The sequence below is a fragment of the Passer montanus genome, unplaced genomic scaffold, assembly GCF_014805655.1.
Source record: "Passer montanus isolate IOZ18808 unplaced genomic scaffold, ASM1480565v1 scaffold153, whole genome shotgun sequence".
Classification (NCBI taxonomy): domain Eukaryota; kingdom Metazoa; phylum Chordata; class Aves; order Passeriformes; family Passeridae; genus Passer; species Passer montanus.
Window position 1 is genome coordinate 596,788 of NW_024362385.1, and position 14,801 is coordinate 611,588.

At 41.6% G+C, this 14,801-nt stretch overlaps 1 long non-coding RNA gene across 1 annotated transcript in view; it reads right to left on the minus strand.

Moving 5' to 3' along the window:
• The window catches only part of LOC120498867, a 217,063-nt gene that overhangs the window by 122,103 nt on the left and 80,159 nt on the right, over positions 1-14,801 (minus strand). Inside the window, exon 3 of the long non-coding RNA XR_005626772.1 lies at positions 6,596-6,657. This is a non-coding gene — a long non-coding RNA (uncharacterized LOC120498867). The remainder of the gene's footprint in view (positions 1-6,595; positions 6,658-14,801) is intronic.

Here is a 14,801-nt window from a genome sequence, read left to right on the forward strand (position 1 = left end):
TGAGGGTAGAGTCTGAATAAAATCATATGAAAAAAAAATCATATGGGTTGTCTCTGCTGCAAGACACAACCCATACCAACAGCACAGTGCACCCGGACCAGACCCATCCTCACAGACATTAAATCAAGCCAGCAATGTCCATGTGGATACAGGAGACCTTCTCACCATCACCCTGCTGCCTGGGTCTGATTAAAGCACTCACAGAATCCTGGGCATGGTATCCCTGCAGCCTTACCATATGGAGGCACGTAGATCTGGCCAGAGGGAAAAGCATCTTCTCTGCAGCCAGTGCCCAGTGATGGACTGTCCACACCCTTCACCTGGGCAAGGCAGCAATTGCCAGGAACCATTTTCCTTCCCAAGCAGAACCCCAGGGACTGAGGCCATTATGTGTCCAACAGGATGGAGAAGCCCTGTAGATGCAAAGCAGGCACTGAGAGCTCCCATCTCCACATCTCACAAAAGGCAGGAGACAGGAGTCTTCCTCATGGCCTTGCTCACAAGCAAGTCTGGCTTGCCATGGGTGGCCAAAAGCTGGGGGATGAAAGCTCCCAAATCTGCCATCACCCTCTTCTTCACAGTCTAAAGAAGGAAGAGAGGGGAGAGAATGGCTGCCCACCTCATAGGTACATGGTGAGCTTGGCTCAGCTCTCCAGGAGGGATACTTCTGTGTCCTTGTCCCACTTAGGTCCTACTTCAAAGTCAGAATTGCCCTTTCTCTGAACTTTCCAGCTGATCATGATTGTCACCTGGGTCTCATGGAAGACCAACTTGCCAGGGCACGTAGGGTCAGCAGGTGGTTCAGAAGATGCAAAATGAAAGGGTTTCAAACACATGGCTCTTGGGCTTGCAGCTAATTTCTCTTCCCCCATCCTAACAGGTAGTACTGACAAGCACATTAGAGGACAGTGTCAAGTAATTCCTTAGCACGTTGCAAAAAGTTGCTAAGAAGAAGGTGCATTCAAGAATAGAAAAGCTGCTTTATGACTCCCAGACACCCACACACACTAGGACTTTTTCCACGCCAATTTATGAACCTGTAGTTTAAAGATAAGTAGTGACAACTAATGCAAAGATACCCAGTGTTCCTGTTTGCCACAATTCACATGTGCACAATAAATACTTTGCCCCCATTCCAAATGCAAAGCATATAATCAGCTTCTCTACTCTACCAAAACAAATTTACTCAAGACCACATCCCAAATAAATGACATACAACTTGAGCTCTGTAATGCCCCATAAAGAGCCAGCCTCCAGCTCTGTAGTTCTGCAGCAGTATGTAACCTACTTTGTTCGGCAGATGAGGTCTTTTGATGTGACACCTGTGCAAAGAACCACCACTATCTCCAGTGCTTTTCTGGCAACTGATCATGCTTAATCTGCTTCATTAGTACTTGTCAGGAGAAACAACATCCCTCATTAAAATGTTCAGCTGAGCTACTTCTTACCAGAAGTTTTTGGCTCACAAAAGTCTCACTGTGGAGCTGAAAAGAGAGGGGGAGAGGGGGGGCAACCTACTGCAGGCATAGACTGTGTGGTTGTCTTTGGCAAAAAAAGAAAAGGCAACCATGAGAATCTGTTCCTCAACAAAGACCAAGTTCAGCGCTGCTTTCCATGCTGACTTCACAAATTAATTTTGTATAAAAGTTACGACTTTTGGGTTGAAGTATAGCCAGTCAAATGGGTAACCCACACACTGCTGAAAACATAGACACATAGAAATCTCTTCCCATAGCAGAGGTTGAAATTATGATCTTTAGGGCTAGAGGTTTAGATGATCTTTAAGGTCACTTCCAATCCAAAACATTGGACAGTTCCATGATTCTATGAAATACCTATGACATCTTTGTTGAAAGCTGAAAAAGGAAATGTTTGTCCAAAAAAAACTACCAGTCAAAAAAAATTTCAAAAACCCCTCAACAATTAAATCAACAATTGGACCGGGATGCAGTGTGGAATATATCTTGAAAAGGAGACTAAATAATAAGGACACTGTCCAAAGTAGCCAATAACTAGAGCAAAACAAAGACTTTCTAAAACAACTCTGTTGCTTATCTGCACATCTGCAGTGAAATGGAAAAAAGAAAAAGCAGATTTGGGTAACAGTGAAAACAGAGAGACAGACAAAAGACATTACTTGCCTGTTTGTGAAAGGCCTCAGGGCATACATGACAGAAGAAGGGATGAACTTTGGCTGACAGTGTCATTAGATAAAATAATTCCAAGACAGAAAACGTGATGATGATTAAGAGATGGATGGACTGATTGAGGCAACAGTGAGACACAGCATACATCCAAGTCAAATGACACCATCATCTCAACAACCTGAGGGAGGTAATACGGCCTGTATCAGAGCCACTCCTATCAGGCCAAAACCAGACCCCAGCCTATTTTCCATTGCTGCTTTTCTTCTTTGTAAAGACCTGACAATATTGAAGTCTAAGGCAAAATAACACACTGCAAGTTTTCTTTTCCAAAGGAGAGGAAAGAGAGGATTTAATCCAACCATACAGATTCTCTTTTGCCTTAGCATAGCTGTCGTAAACTCTCAGTCCTGTTTAATGTTTTGAAAACAAGAGATAAGGTAGAGATTACTATTACCCTCATAGGAAGGTGCAGGGGCCCAGCCTCCTGCTCAGGTTTGTGGTCTGCACCCGTGAGAATACCCTTGAAGGCAACTCCCTCCAGCTAGGGAAAGCATGAGTTTGTGGCATGAGAACAAGGTGACACCAACGGTCTGGGGGACCACCATGGGACTGTGACCAAGTGTCCCTACCCAGCTCCTGGTGGAGCCTATTGCCCCACTAGGTGCACCAAGGTCACAAATTCTGCAAGTTACATAAAAAAAACCCCTTCTAAATAGTTAAAAGACATACACCCTGACAATTCTTGCATGCTATTTAAAACTCCTCTCAAGGAAGAAAAACAGGAGACTTGATGCACAGAAATACATCCTCCCACCTGGAAATAATGCTATAAAAAGGAAGTCACTTAAAATAGGAGTTGGGCTGCAAAGATATTCAACATCCAGCTTCCCAGGCTCTGTGTGGCTCCAGAGCCTGGACTGTAATAATCACTCCTATTTCAGGAGCAGGAGGAAACAAGACAGGCCAGTGTGTGATGGCTTGTTAGTGGTTGCTCAACATTTAGAGGCAGAGTATCCGCTACCTTTTGGGACCCTCCAGTTCCATCATGTGCATGTGATACAGAGGCCAAAACACCCATGGCCAGTCAACTCTTCATTTTGTGCCTCTCAGTGACTATCCACAGCATCAGGGCAGTTTCCAACAAAGATTTCCTGCTAAGGACTGCCCAACTCTCTGTCAACTGCACCAAAAGGGAGAATACACAGCTAGAACTTAGCAGGTGCTCCATACACTGTGATGAAACCAGCAGGTGAATTATGGTCAATAGTGTTTTGTTTCCATTTGCATGCTCCTCCTCTCCCCATCCGTCAAAACTGATTACATGGCTATAGGGATGTAAAAGATGCCCCTGCCCTTTTGTGCAGTCATTTCTCCTATTATCAGGAGGATAATAACTGCAGACAATAACTTGGCAGGGTTTGATCTCTGTCTGCAGTATTGCAAGTGGTGAAAAGCTGTCTGATACTGGATCTGAAAAATCACAAGATGGCCTATGACTGTAGTCACAACAGTCTTCTAGGCAAGTTAAATTCCTTGAACCCATTTCCACAAACAAACAGGAATCTGGAATGAGGCAGGAGATCACTGGAAGCAGTGAAATAAAAGGGATAAACACACTCTTTGGCTCAGCTTTTGTAAGCCATTGTATTACATGCTTGTGGTTAAAGGGAGCTGTTTTATTGGAAAAAATGTTTCTGAGCAACTTTTCTACATAAAAACCCATTAATGGAGAATAACCCTGGGAAACAGTTGGAAATGTCTGCAACTAAACCTCAGTGCAAAGTGAACAGCTAAACCCCAGAAGAAATACTGTGGCAATACGGGCATGTGCTCATTGCATGACTGCCCCTTCAGGTCACTCATCCCATTTCAGTGTTCACTGAGATCATGCTTGTAGATCTTGAGACATCAGAGGTACAAAAGCCCACATCACTAATAGTTCTGCTAAGAAAGTTTAAAAAAGTATTTTGTGCCTGATTAAAAAAAAATAAAATTGTGGTTTGTGAAATGGAGATAAATGAAGTACCACTAAAAAAAGACTGAATAGTGAACCAAGGGAGCAAACAAGAACATGGACTTCATGGTGGGTTTTTTAAAAGCAGTTAAAAATAGGTGAATTCAGTAGAGAATCCTTTATTTTTCCATCTGTATTTTAACTTCAAGTTGTTGTTTTTACTCTGGTCTCTCTTCTCAAAGGTGCAGTATTAAAAAAAACCTCAAAAAACCCATAGTATTCCTCTGTATCATCTTCCCTTGGCTGCCTCTCTTACAAGAGGAAAAAGTACAATAAGATCTGTTTGAGGTGGCCTGGTCATGTTGACAAGCGAGTCTTTAACCAGAAGTAACACAAGTATAATCAAAACCACATGGACTATGTCAGGGAAGTATGTGAGCTGCTGGAGTAAAGGATCCACTGTATATGGACAAATCAGTGTCTCTCTGCTGTATTCCTCCAAAATGGCACAAATAATCTTTCAGGGTTTCAGGACTGAAGTTTGCTGGCTTGGATGATTTATTTACATTCATTATTTATTTACATAAAATTTATTTACATTTAGCCTTATCTGTGTAAGAAAAAATTTGACCATACTTCACTTTAACATTAGTAAGAAATACCCCACCTTCTTTTACCCAGCTCTCAGAGGTAGTTTTTCCTGGATAAACACAGGAAGAAATAGCAAGCAGAGATCTCACACAGCCCCTAGGCTACAAATGGATCGTTATCTACACAATGCTTTTCTTCCTAAACTCGCATATTGTTATTTATAGGACTTCTCTTAGCAGTAGCAGCTAGCAATATAAACAGCCAGTAAATTTCAGGGGTGCACTGAATGCAAAGATGATTCTGGTTTTGCACTTTCACTGGGTACTTTGGGAGGTTTTGTCTATGAACTTGGAGCTTTGTGGGGCCCTCAAAGTTTAAATAATAAAATTCACACTGTTAAACATTATTCATTGAGCTGAGAGGCTGTGGCATCATGCCTGGAATAGTGGGTGGCTTTTTAGCAAACACCCTTTGCTGCTGAACAGGGGGCGGATTCCAAACTGAAAATCACCTAGTGCTTTTGGGAAGTTATGGTTTAGTTAAGAGAGATTTTTCAAAGGTGTTGCTGACAGGTAACAGCTTAAATGCTCCTTAGTGCTTTTGAAAACCTCTTCTCCTTTCTGAACCAGTTCACAGGTCCAGCCCCTTTACATTGCTCAGGCAAAGTGGTGCCCTGGTTAATTATTTAAGACTCAAAGCGGTGCCAGAAACTCCCATCTCTGCATCTACACACTTTTCTGGGCATGCTGTCAGGCTGAGACAGCTTTGCACCACATGTGGGCAGCTACCAGAAGACTTCAGCACATCCTCTCTTAGAGGATATCTTGCAATAAGGTCTAGAACAAGCTCCAAAGTCCCTTTTCTCCATGTTGCCCAGAACTTCCCTTGGGTTGGCTGAAAATGCCTAGTGCTTCTTTTCTTCTCTTCCCCTAGCTCTTAAATGGGAATGAGCCATTTTTATTTGAACACTTGGCTTTCCCTGCAGTAGTTCTCAAGAAAAAGTCAGTACACGGTGTTAGAAGCTGACTGTGCAAGCAGATAGGACACAGGACTTACACATGGAGGTTACAGCTTACACATAGAGGTTACAGCTTCCACCCTAGCCCTGCTGGGTATTACGTGCAGAAGGACTCTTTACCTCTCATTTCCACACCAAATATTAGGACTGCAAGCACTTTAGCTTAAGGATAACACCTTCTTTCATTTTTGGACAACATCAGCCTTGGAAGAACTCTGCTTTTAGGTGAATCCAACCACAGCAGTAGAAGACAGCCCAGAGACAAGACCCCAGGATAATGAACCAGATTATTACAGTACATAAATGGTTTTCAGCTGAGGACACGAAGAACTAAACCCAGTAAAGTTAAAACAGTTTCAGGTGAAGACAGTGGCTGCTTGACCCGATGCAATTAATGGTCTTGTGCTACTCTACAACTCAACTTTTCCCTACTAGTTTTACCAAGTCATTTCCAGTAACCCATCAATTAAAGATAAAGTTTGCTAGTTATACAGCTATGCAGCACTGACACAAAGTATTCCAGCTGTATAAATAAACACTTGGGCAATTTCTTTTGATTTAGGCAATAGTTTTAATTGCTCCTATAGGGCTATTTATAGGTTCTCTTCCTGTTAATGGCTAAAATAAAACAAGTTGATGGATCTGTCATCATTCAAGATGGGTGGATGCCAGTACCACGACTCAATTCCGTACAATTGGCTCTCATTAGCACCATTCTGGCAGCATTTCCCTGAAGAAAGGTCCATGCTTGAATCAAGGGGATAACAAGCTTTCCCCTGACTCTATCAGCTCTAGACACTGAAGCTCACAGATACTGCAGTAAAGTCAGTTGGCCTGTGAGTCTAAAAAATTTCTAAATGTACAAAAAGTGCTGAGTTAACTCACCACCTTGTTCTTCAAAAACCTGTGGCGTTGACTCAAAAGGATGCAACAAGCAATGCTCAAAACTGAAAAAGATAAAGGGAATGTGGTGGGGATAATGAGGCTAGGCAGAAAATCAACAAGAAACAAGCACATTTTCAAACTATCACGTATTCACGGGAAATTTTTAATTTTAACTTGGACTCACCTTTCTTCCCTGATCTAGTGTCTTTAACTTTTTTCATGACAGCAAGTATTCAGGGTTGATATACAGAGTAATTTGTAAAACTGTGAAAGTAATTTGCTCAAGAGAAATTGCAAAAAGCTTACAACTCTGGTCCAAACCAGGAGACAGCAAGAAGAACAGCTATGTTAGTTCCTTGCAGAGGAAAATGAGCAGGGCAGGGCCTGCAGAAACACAGCAATGAGTAATTCTTTCTTGGGACAGATTACAATGGTGCTATCTATTGCACAGACTATAAACTTATACACTTGATTTTCCTCATTAAACTTCTGGGCTTTATGTGCAGAGTGAGCAGAGGGGAAATAGAAGAAAAACAAAACCAAAGAAAGAGCAAATTAGTGAAAGAACAGGAAGCAAAAGTAAAGTAATTTCAAAATTTTTAATGGTCACCTACCCTTTGAAATTGAGAAAGTACAGAGTAAGATGTGCAAGAAAAAAATTCTTCCTGTTTAGAAGACACTTAAATACATTCCTGCATAATAGGTGGTGATCAGATTTTAGCTAAAATAAGGGTATAGAGACACTCAAACCCAACAAAGGAATTGATGTCAAATGCCTCTGTGACATGACAGGAACGTGGAAAAATTGGAAGTAATATTTAGTCATGCTGCTCACATGCTTTTCACAGATGAACCGAGAAACTTTAAAAATCCACAACTATGTTAGAGTGATTTTTAACAATTATTTGGCTCCATGGCATTGGTATGAGCTGGGAAAAGAAGCTTGGCTCTAAGAAATCCTTCAAGACCTGCTGTCAAATAGGTATTACAGGTGGTTGTCCTCTCTGAAAACAGGTCAGTTTTGAGGGATGCAAGTGTTTCGAAATCAAGAGACAGTCTGATTCTACCTGCATTGAGAAGCACAGGAGGGATGTGTTCCAAAATGAGCTACACCTCTGAATTTGGTGAGAATCCAAATGTGTTGAAAAGAAAAACAAAACAGAAAAAAAAACCCCAGAAAAAACCACACAAAAAATCCACTACCAAAAACAAAACAAAAAACCCCAAAATCAAAAAACCCCAAAAAAACAAAACCAATTCAAATCAAAACAAACAAAGCTCCAACAAACAGTTAAATAGAAGCCTGAGACGTTTTTGCTCAATAAATATGAAAATATATTATCCAAAATGAGATTGTGTTTGCCAATATCCTGCTGGGGGCATTAGCCTGGCAGCTGTGCTGGAGCAGGGTGGGCTCTGAAACATAAGTGGAACTCTGTGAACACAGGTTTGGGATGCCCAGTACTTCTTATTGAGAGGCAGTGGGATGAACTGCTTGCAGTTATTTGGTTGGTCTACCCCTACACTGATTGGGCTGGGATTTACTGTAGAGTGAATTTTAAGTGAACGTTCTTAGTTGTAACAACATACTGCATTTTAATCTGATTACTTAGAACCTTTCACCAAGAGCAAGCAACATGCTGTAGGAAGAGAAGCAGATAAATCTAAATTAAGTACCTTCCCTGTTTTGTCAGGAAAAGGACAGGTCACCACTGTTTGGGAATAAAATGTCAAAGGTCATCTTTGCCCAGTCATGCACAATCATCATAGAAATCCATTCCTCACTGTCAGCAAGAGACAATACAGAAATAAGTGCATGATGACATCTACTTGTGTTAAAAATAACAAAATAAAATAAACAAAGAAACCCCAAACTAAACAGCGACAGCAGTCTGTTTAGTTTAAACATCATGGTATCGGTCCCTTTAAGCAGTTGAGATTTGAGCCTCTGGGAGTCTCTGGTTTGACTCTCCCAGGCTCTTGCAGCAAAAGGGTCTCTCTGTCACTTGCTGCTTTCTCCTCTTCCCTGCATGTGCAGTCTCACACTTGCCCCAGGTGGCTGAGCTCCAAGGCACCATTGCTAGCCAACTGCCTGTGCTATATTCTCCTGGGTGGAATAAAGATCCCTTTAAAAATAATTGTGATTCAGTGAGGAGGGAGGCAGAAGGGCATGCTAGACCCGAGAACAAGGCTAGAGAGCTTCAGCTAGGGAGAAAAGCTGGTTTGCCTTTCTAAAGTGCTGCTTTAGGGTCTGACTCCAAGTTCAAGATTTTCCATGCTGAACCTGATTTGAACCTGAATCAGAGCCCAAGTTTCCTTTGGCCATAAATCAGTTTAGGGACAAGATCTGTCCAAAGACACATGTGAGCAACTCCTGTTGGAGTCAAAGGCTGATGTGTGCGTGCACATGTCTGTGCAACAACTGGAGGAAGGTCATGACTACGTGCCTATTTTATAAACTTTGGGTACTTGTTTGATGTGTTTTTTGCCTTTCATTGTCTCTGTGCTCAATAGAGATTCTTGTTTCTCAATGTTTGGAAAGAACAAGGCTCCTCCTGACACTAGCTGTTCCTTACAGAATACTTCATTTGTAATTCTTGCCTGATTTCCATCTGAGTCAAATGTTTAAAATCAAGTTCTAGAAATTAAAAGGTCCAGGGCTATCCCCCTGCCTGGCATGCACATGTTGGCTCACTGTGGCTGATTGGAGTGAGCCAAAGCTATTCAAGATGTTCTGCAAGACTGAAAAGTTTGAATCATCTTCCCTGTACCTTCTACACTGCTCTGTGCCACCTCTGGGCTCCATGGGGCTGCACACATCACACGTGTACAGCAAGGGGTTAACCTGGAGCAGGTAGAGGATTTGTTTTAAATAAAGCTGATAAAAGTATTCCACTTCAGAAGAGCCGTCTAGCCATCTCCCAAAGATTCTTATCCATTCTGAGATGTCTTTTTCTCCATCTGGAAAGAAGGCCTCTGGATTTGAAAATAAATCAAAAGGTGTTAACTAACCTGCAGGTAATACAAGACAGGAAGAAAAAGGTTACTGGGGGAGCTGTATGGAACAAGCAGGGAGCACATGGAAAGTTTCTTACAAAGTTTTTTTCCCCCATATCAGAGGAGACCACTGAAGAAATAAAAGCCAGCTTGAAGTCAGTGGCAACTTCACACCTTGAATAAAGCAAAGATCCTGGACAAATACAGAATTAATTACTTCTTTAAGCACCAGATGAAGGCTGTGTATCACAATGTGTATCAGATGAAGGCATGTCATCAAGGGAGCAGACTTGATAAACATCTAATGGTTGCTCTATTCTTGTCCCTCTCTACAAATGGCCAGTGCTGTTTCTATGGCAGAAATGACTTAGAAAATTATGAAGTTTGCTTTCTGTTTATGATAACCTTAAATACTTAACAACTGCCTTTGTGTACTCTGTTCAGGAGCCTTTTTTGGTTTTCTCCTGAAAATTATAGCAAAAGTCAATTCAACATCAAGTATAGAATTGCTCTGTGTGTGGAAAAAAGGTAATACCTCCAAGAACAGCACAGTATGAAGTGGATCTCCATACCATCCAGCTCTCAGAGAGAAGGGAAAACAACACTGGATCATATTTAGCTTTGGCATAAGCGGGTGCAATTCCCACAGGGATTTGCACCCGCTTATGCCAGGACTGAGTATGGCTCATGGAACTTGCAGGGTGGTCGTGTAATTAAATTATGTGGTAGTTCGGTGTATTTCTACAATGCAAAATGATACAACATTTTTTCAAAAAGGACAGCTGTTCATTATTTAAAAAAACCCAATTAATTATCTTCATTATAGTTTGCCCTCAATATTCAGCAGATTTTCAAACTATCGAGGCATCTTAAGCTTTTTCCTTTTAGACAGGAGCACTGACAGTCTGAATTATACACTGCTTCCTCCTTCTTAGAAGTTACTTATAATAAAAATACTGCCACTGTGGTCTTCAGTTCAATGAAGTCCATTGTAAACTCCCCAGTATAACATAAACTTCCCTAAAACACATAAAATTATTGGCTTCCAAGACCAGTCTCACTGAAAGAAAGCTCTGTATTTAGTCTTTGCTTAAAACACAGGTATTTGGTAGGATGGAATTCAAAATCCCAACTCAGTTTTAAAATGTTAGGTCCAAGGAAAGTTGACACAAACCATGTAATTTTAATTAAAGAAAGATTTTGCTCCTTTATGGCCAACAGGGGCATTGTAACATTGACATATCGATACTAAATAACTATGACTCCATAAATAATTCAGTATATAAAATGCTACTGGCTGGTGCCAGTAGCAGAGGGAAATAGCACTGAAATAGTTGCTGTGCCAGGTTACTGCTACAATGCCAGGGGATAGACAGGTAATGTGATGTAACAGCTATCCAAACAGGGAATGCCATACCCACAGAGAGCACTTGGAAGTAGAAAACCAAAGGCTGTCCAGTTTTGCTGCCTCAATATTTTAGCACCAGTGTCACAGATGAGGATAGAGCTTTAGGAGTGGTATCAAGGAGAAAGGCAGCAGAGAAATCACATGCAGAAGGATAAATATTAAAAAGCATATTAATGATGAATTTAAGATTTTTTTATTATTCTAGGAACTAGGAAAATACCACAAGCTTATTTCCATGGATAATCATCTACCTTTAAGACAGAATTCAGTTCAGATGGGATCCTGACCCTTTGGTTTTCACTCCCTATGAACTTTCAGAAATCAAATATTTATTGGCATGAATAACTGGGGAAAATAAACTTTAATCTCTTGCTCTGGAGTACTGATGCCAGAATAATGGTATTTTTAAAATTTATTTATTTTAAAGTTTGATAAGAAGTCTTTCAGCTCTGGACCAAATGAAACATATCACACAAGTTCGTAATGGGAAGTATAGCCATGGGGTTTCCCAAATATGTTTCTGCACTGTGCTATTTGCTGTGATAATACTTGAAACTGTCCATGGCTGCTTTGAGATCAATACATTTTTTAAGCAGCGAAAATGAGGATGACAGGAAATCAGAGGCCTCAGGCTGGTACAATCAAGCAATCTGTCTAAAGCTTCACAGAGATTTGCACACAATTGAACGTGAAATTAAAACTTTCCTCACTTCTTTAACTATAAGATAGTAACCATATGGCAAAGATTCCTAGGAATGCTCATCACCTATAAAAGTTTCACAGCTTAAGAAATACTTTTCCATATTTGTTTTCCAAGATTATCCTTCCAGGTTCACTTGTTACTTTTGTTCTCCTTTCCCTTTGGAAAGGCTCAGTGGTTTCATGTAGCTCTTGATTATGAGAGTTATATTGATTATGAGTTATATGGTCCAAATTAGACAACTGTCCCCAACAAGGAGTCAACCAACACAGCTCAAACAAGAATATCTAACAGCAAACACCTTGCACTGGATAAAACTTGTTTATTTTATCCAAAGACAACAGTGGTACTAGGAGATTTGATAAAGTCAGGGCTTGAAGTACAACTGCTGAAAGGGAATAAAAAGGAAATGCTTGAACTGCTCCTTGCATCTGCCAGAACTAAGACTACTGCAGTCCAAGAAAACCCTTGCAGCCAGCATACTGTATGAGTTTAGTAATTTACCCCTGAAGATTTAGTTTTCCATGCTTGGATTTGGTTCATTGCCCCTCTCACACCTACCTTCAGAATTTTGTGTACACTCCAAGCTGCCCCTGTAAGTACAGTCATGTTTGATTTTCATTAGTGTATTAGAGCAGAAAAAATAAAGAAACCCTTTCCCTACAGGAAATAGTTTCAAATGTCTTTGTTCCCAGATCAGTGTCTGTACCTTCAGTGCCAGAGAGACACAGCCAGTCCTACACACACTGGGGCACTAGGGCTGTGAGAAAGCCAGGTCTCCACCAGCTTCTCACATGACAGCTGTTGGGATGCAGACAGCCACCACTGCCAGGTCTCTGCAACTGCAAGTGGTTTATAAGCAGCAGAAGTGCAAAATAAAGCCCAGGGACAATTCCATGTGCCAAGGTTGCTGAGTGGGTTGTTTTGTTTTGACCTCACTTAACTTCTGTCACATCTTCGCTGCAGATGCAGCCTTTTTTCATCTTCAAAAAATCAAGACATTTCCTTTCCCATAGTTTGGGAAAATAGTAGGCTGCTTCTACTCCAACCAAAATGGCACCTCCCACTGAATGATTTCTTCCCTCTCATTCCTTTCCTCCCCCAAAGTGACAACTGCCTTGTAGATGCTGTTGCAAGAACCAATGTTACGGGCAGATGTGACAGCTTCTTAGTGCAGTTTGCTTGACTCAAAACCTTAGTTTCTCCTTTTTTAAAAAGGGAATGTACTCAGACCCCTAGTCTCCCTTTGCAGGTGAAATCCAAACTTCAGTTTTGGAACCCAAATGTGTGCTTGTGGACTGGCTTCACAGAGTTAGGGAGTAGTCTAGACAAGAGGATACCCTTGAGTCTTCATGATGACTCACAAGAGCTTCCAGTGGTCACTTATCACCACATTTATTTAGGAGGGGAGCTTTGCCAAGGCCTCAGCACTGGCCAAATTCTATCACATCCAAACCAATTAGGCTTTGGGGATGTTTTCAAACCCAAGAGGACCAGAGCATGTTTAGAACAGAGGGCACAAGTGCTCAGTTCACTGCAAAAGAGACACAAGCCACCCACCACAAACTCACATGCACACCAAGCATTGGGAAGTCTAATAAAATTATCACTTTACTGTTTGCTGAATCCCGCCAGATGATAGAAAACCAAGAGAAAAAAATGCAAATTGAAGGAGCATCTCATGACTAAAGGGCTTTGGGCATTTAATCCTGAGTGATTCGTTAATTCATTGATCAGAGTGCACAGGCTCAGGAGAAATGGAGACAAAGCCTAAAACAGAGATACCTAAGAAGGACAAAAGCAAGCTGGATAACACAGTCTACAGTTTATTGTTGAGCCTGGGATGGTAGAGAGGCACCGCTGACTTCTGGGTGGCTTTTCCACCAGTTCTAGGATCCATTTCCCTGATGAAACAGAGGCACCCCTGTAGGGAAGTCACCAACATGGCTACTACCACCTTGGTGGAGCCAGCTTTGACAATCACATACATTTGTACACAATTTTTAACTGGTCAGAATTAAGAGACAGAGCTTTTACCTTCTTTTATACCACCTTTCCTATGAGGCTTCATGATCCCCTAAAAATAAACAAACAAACCCCCTAACATTATTCCCATGGCCTGATACACTCAGTTCAAAGGAAAGAGCAATATGTGCCTGTGCAGATGGTTTGCTTACCAAGAGGGCTTTGTGATTTGTCAAATTAGCACCTGGAGAATGAGACAAGGAAGAGTTTCATCCCCAGGCAGAGTGGGTCACCCCTAAGTTTCCTCACAACCTCTTTTTCAGAGGCGGTTCCCAGAAGAGGGAGAGAGTGAGCGGATGTACGCTTGTCGTGTGTGGCCCAGTTCCTATTCCCAAGCTCTTAGCTCCTTAATTACCCTCCTTCCAAAGGGTCAGGCATTGGCTGAAGAATACCCTGCACTCAGTTATGCTTCATCCTAATGAATGCTAATAAAAAGCATTTAGATGACTAATGCAACATAAAACTCTGCCCTATTTCACTGCATCTGCTTAATAAGAACCTAATTTAATATCAAATTACTGCATGCTCAGCCAAGGCCTTGTATTTGTGGTAACAGGATTGTGAGGTGGGAATCAAGAGCTGCAATACAGAAATTCCTCACTAATATTCTCTGCAGGGCTGTGCAATTACTTAATTCATTTAGCTGAGCCAGTCTGATGGTTCAGCCAACTGTTTCACAACACTGAGCCTAGTGCTAGGCAACTGGCCTCCCCATGGGCCTGTCCTGTCGGATCGCTTTTCCTGGGACCCAGCTATTAACAGTTGCTTGGGGGATTTCAAAGAGAATCACAGATAGTGTTACCAAATGAATGGGCTTGTACTAGTGAACATGAAATCCTGCTTCCTCCCAGTCAATCAAATACCAGCCAGAGGATGCCCCATGAGACAGCAGCTACAAAGAAACAGCACAGCTGGGTTTAACCTCTGTTACTTGTATCAGAGAGCATCAGTGCATGGACAAGTGTCTGCATTTAAAAATATTCCCTCTTGCAGTTTTAGAGAATACTGCTCCAAAACTCCACACTGTCCCTCCTCTCCACAGCTGCTTGACTCAGCTGGCTCCTGTAGAAACTGAA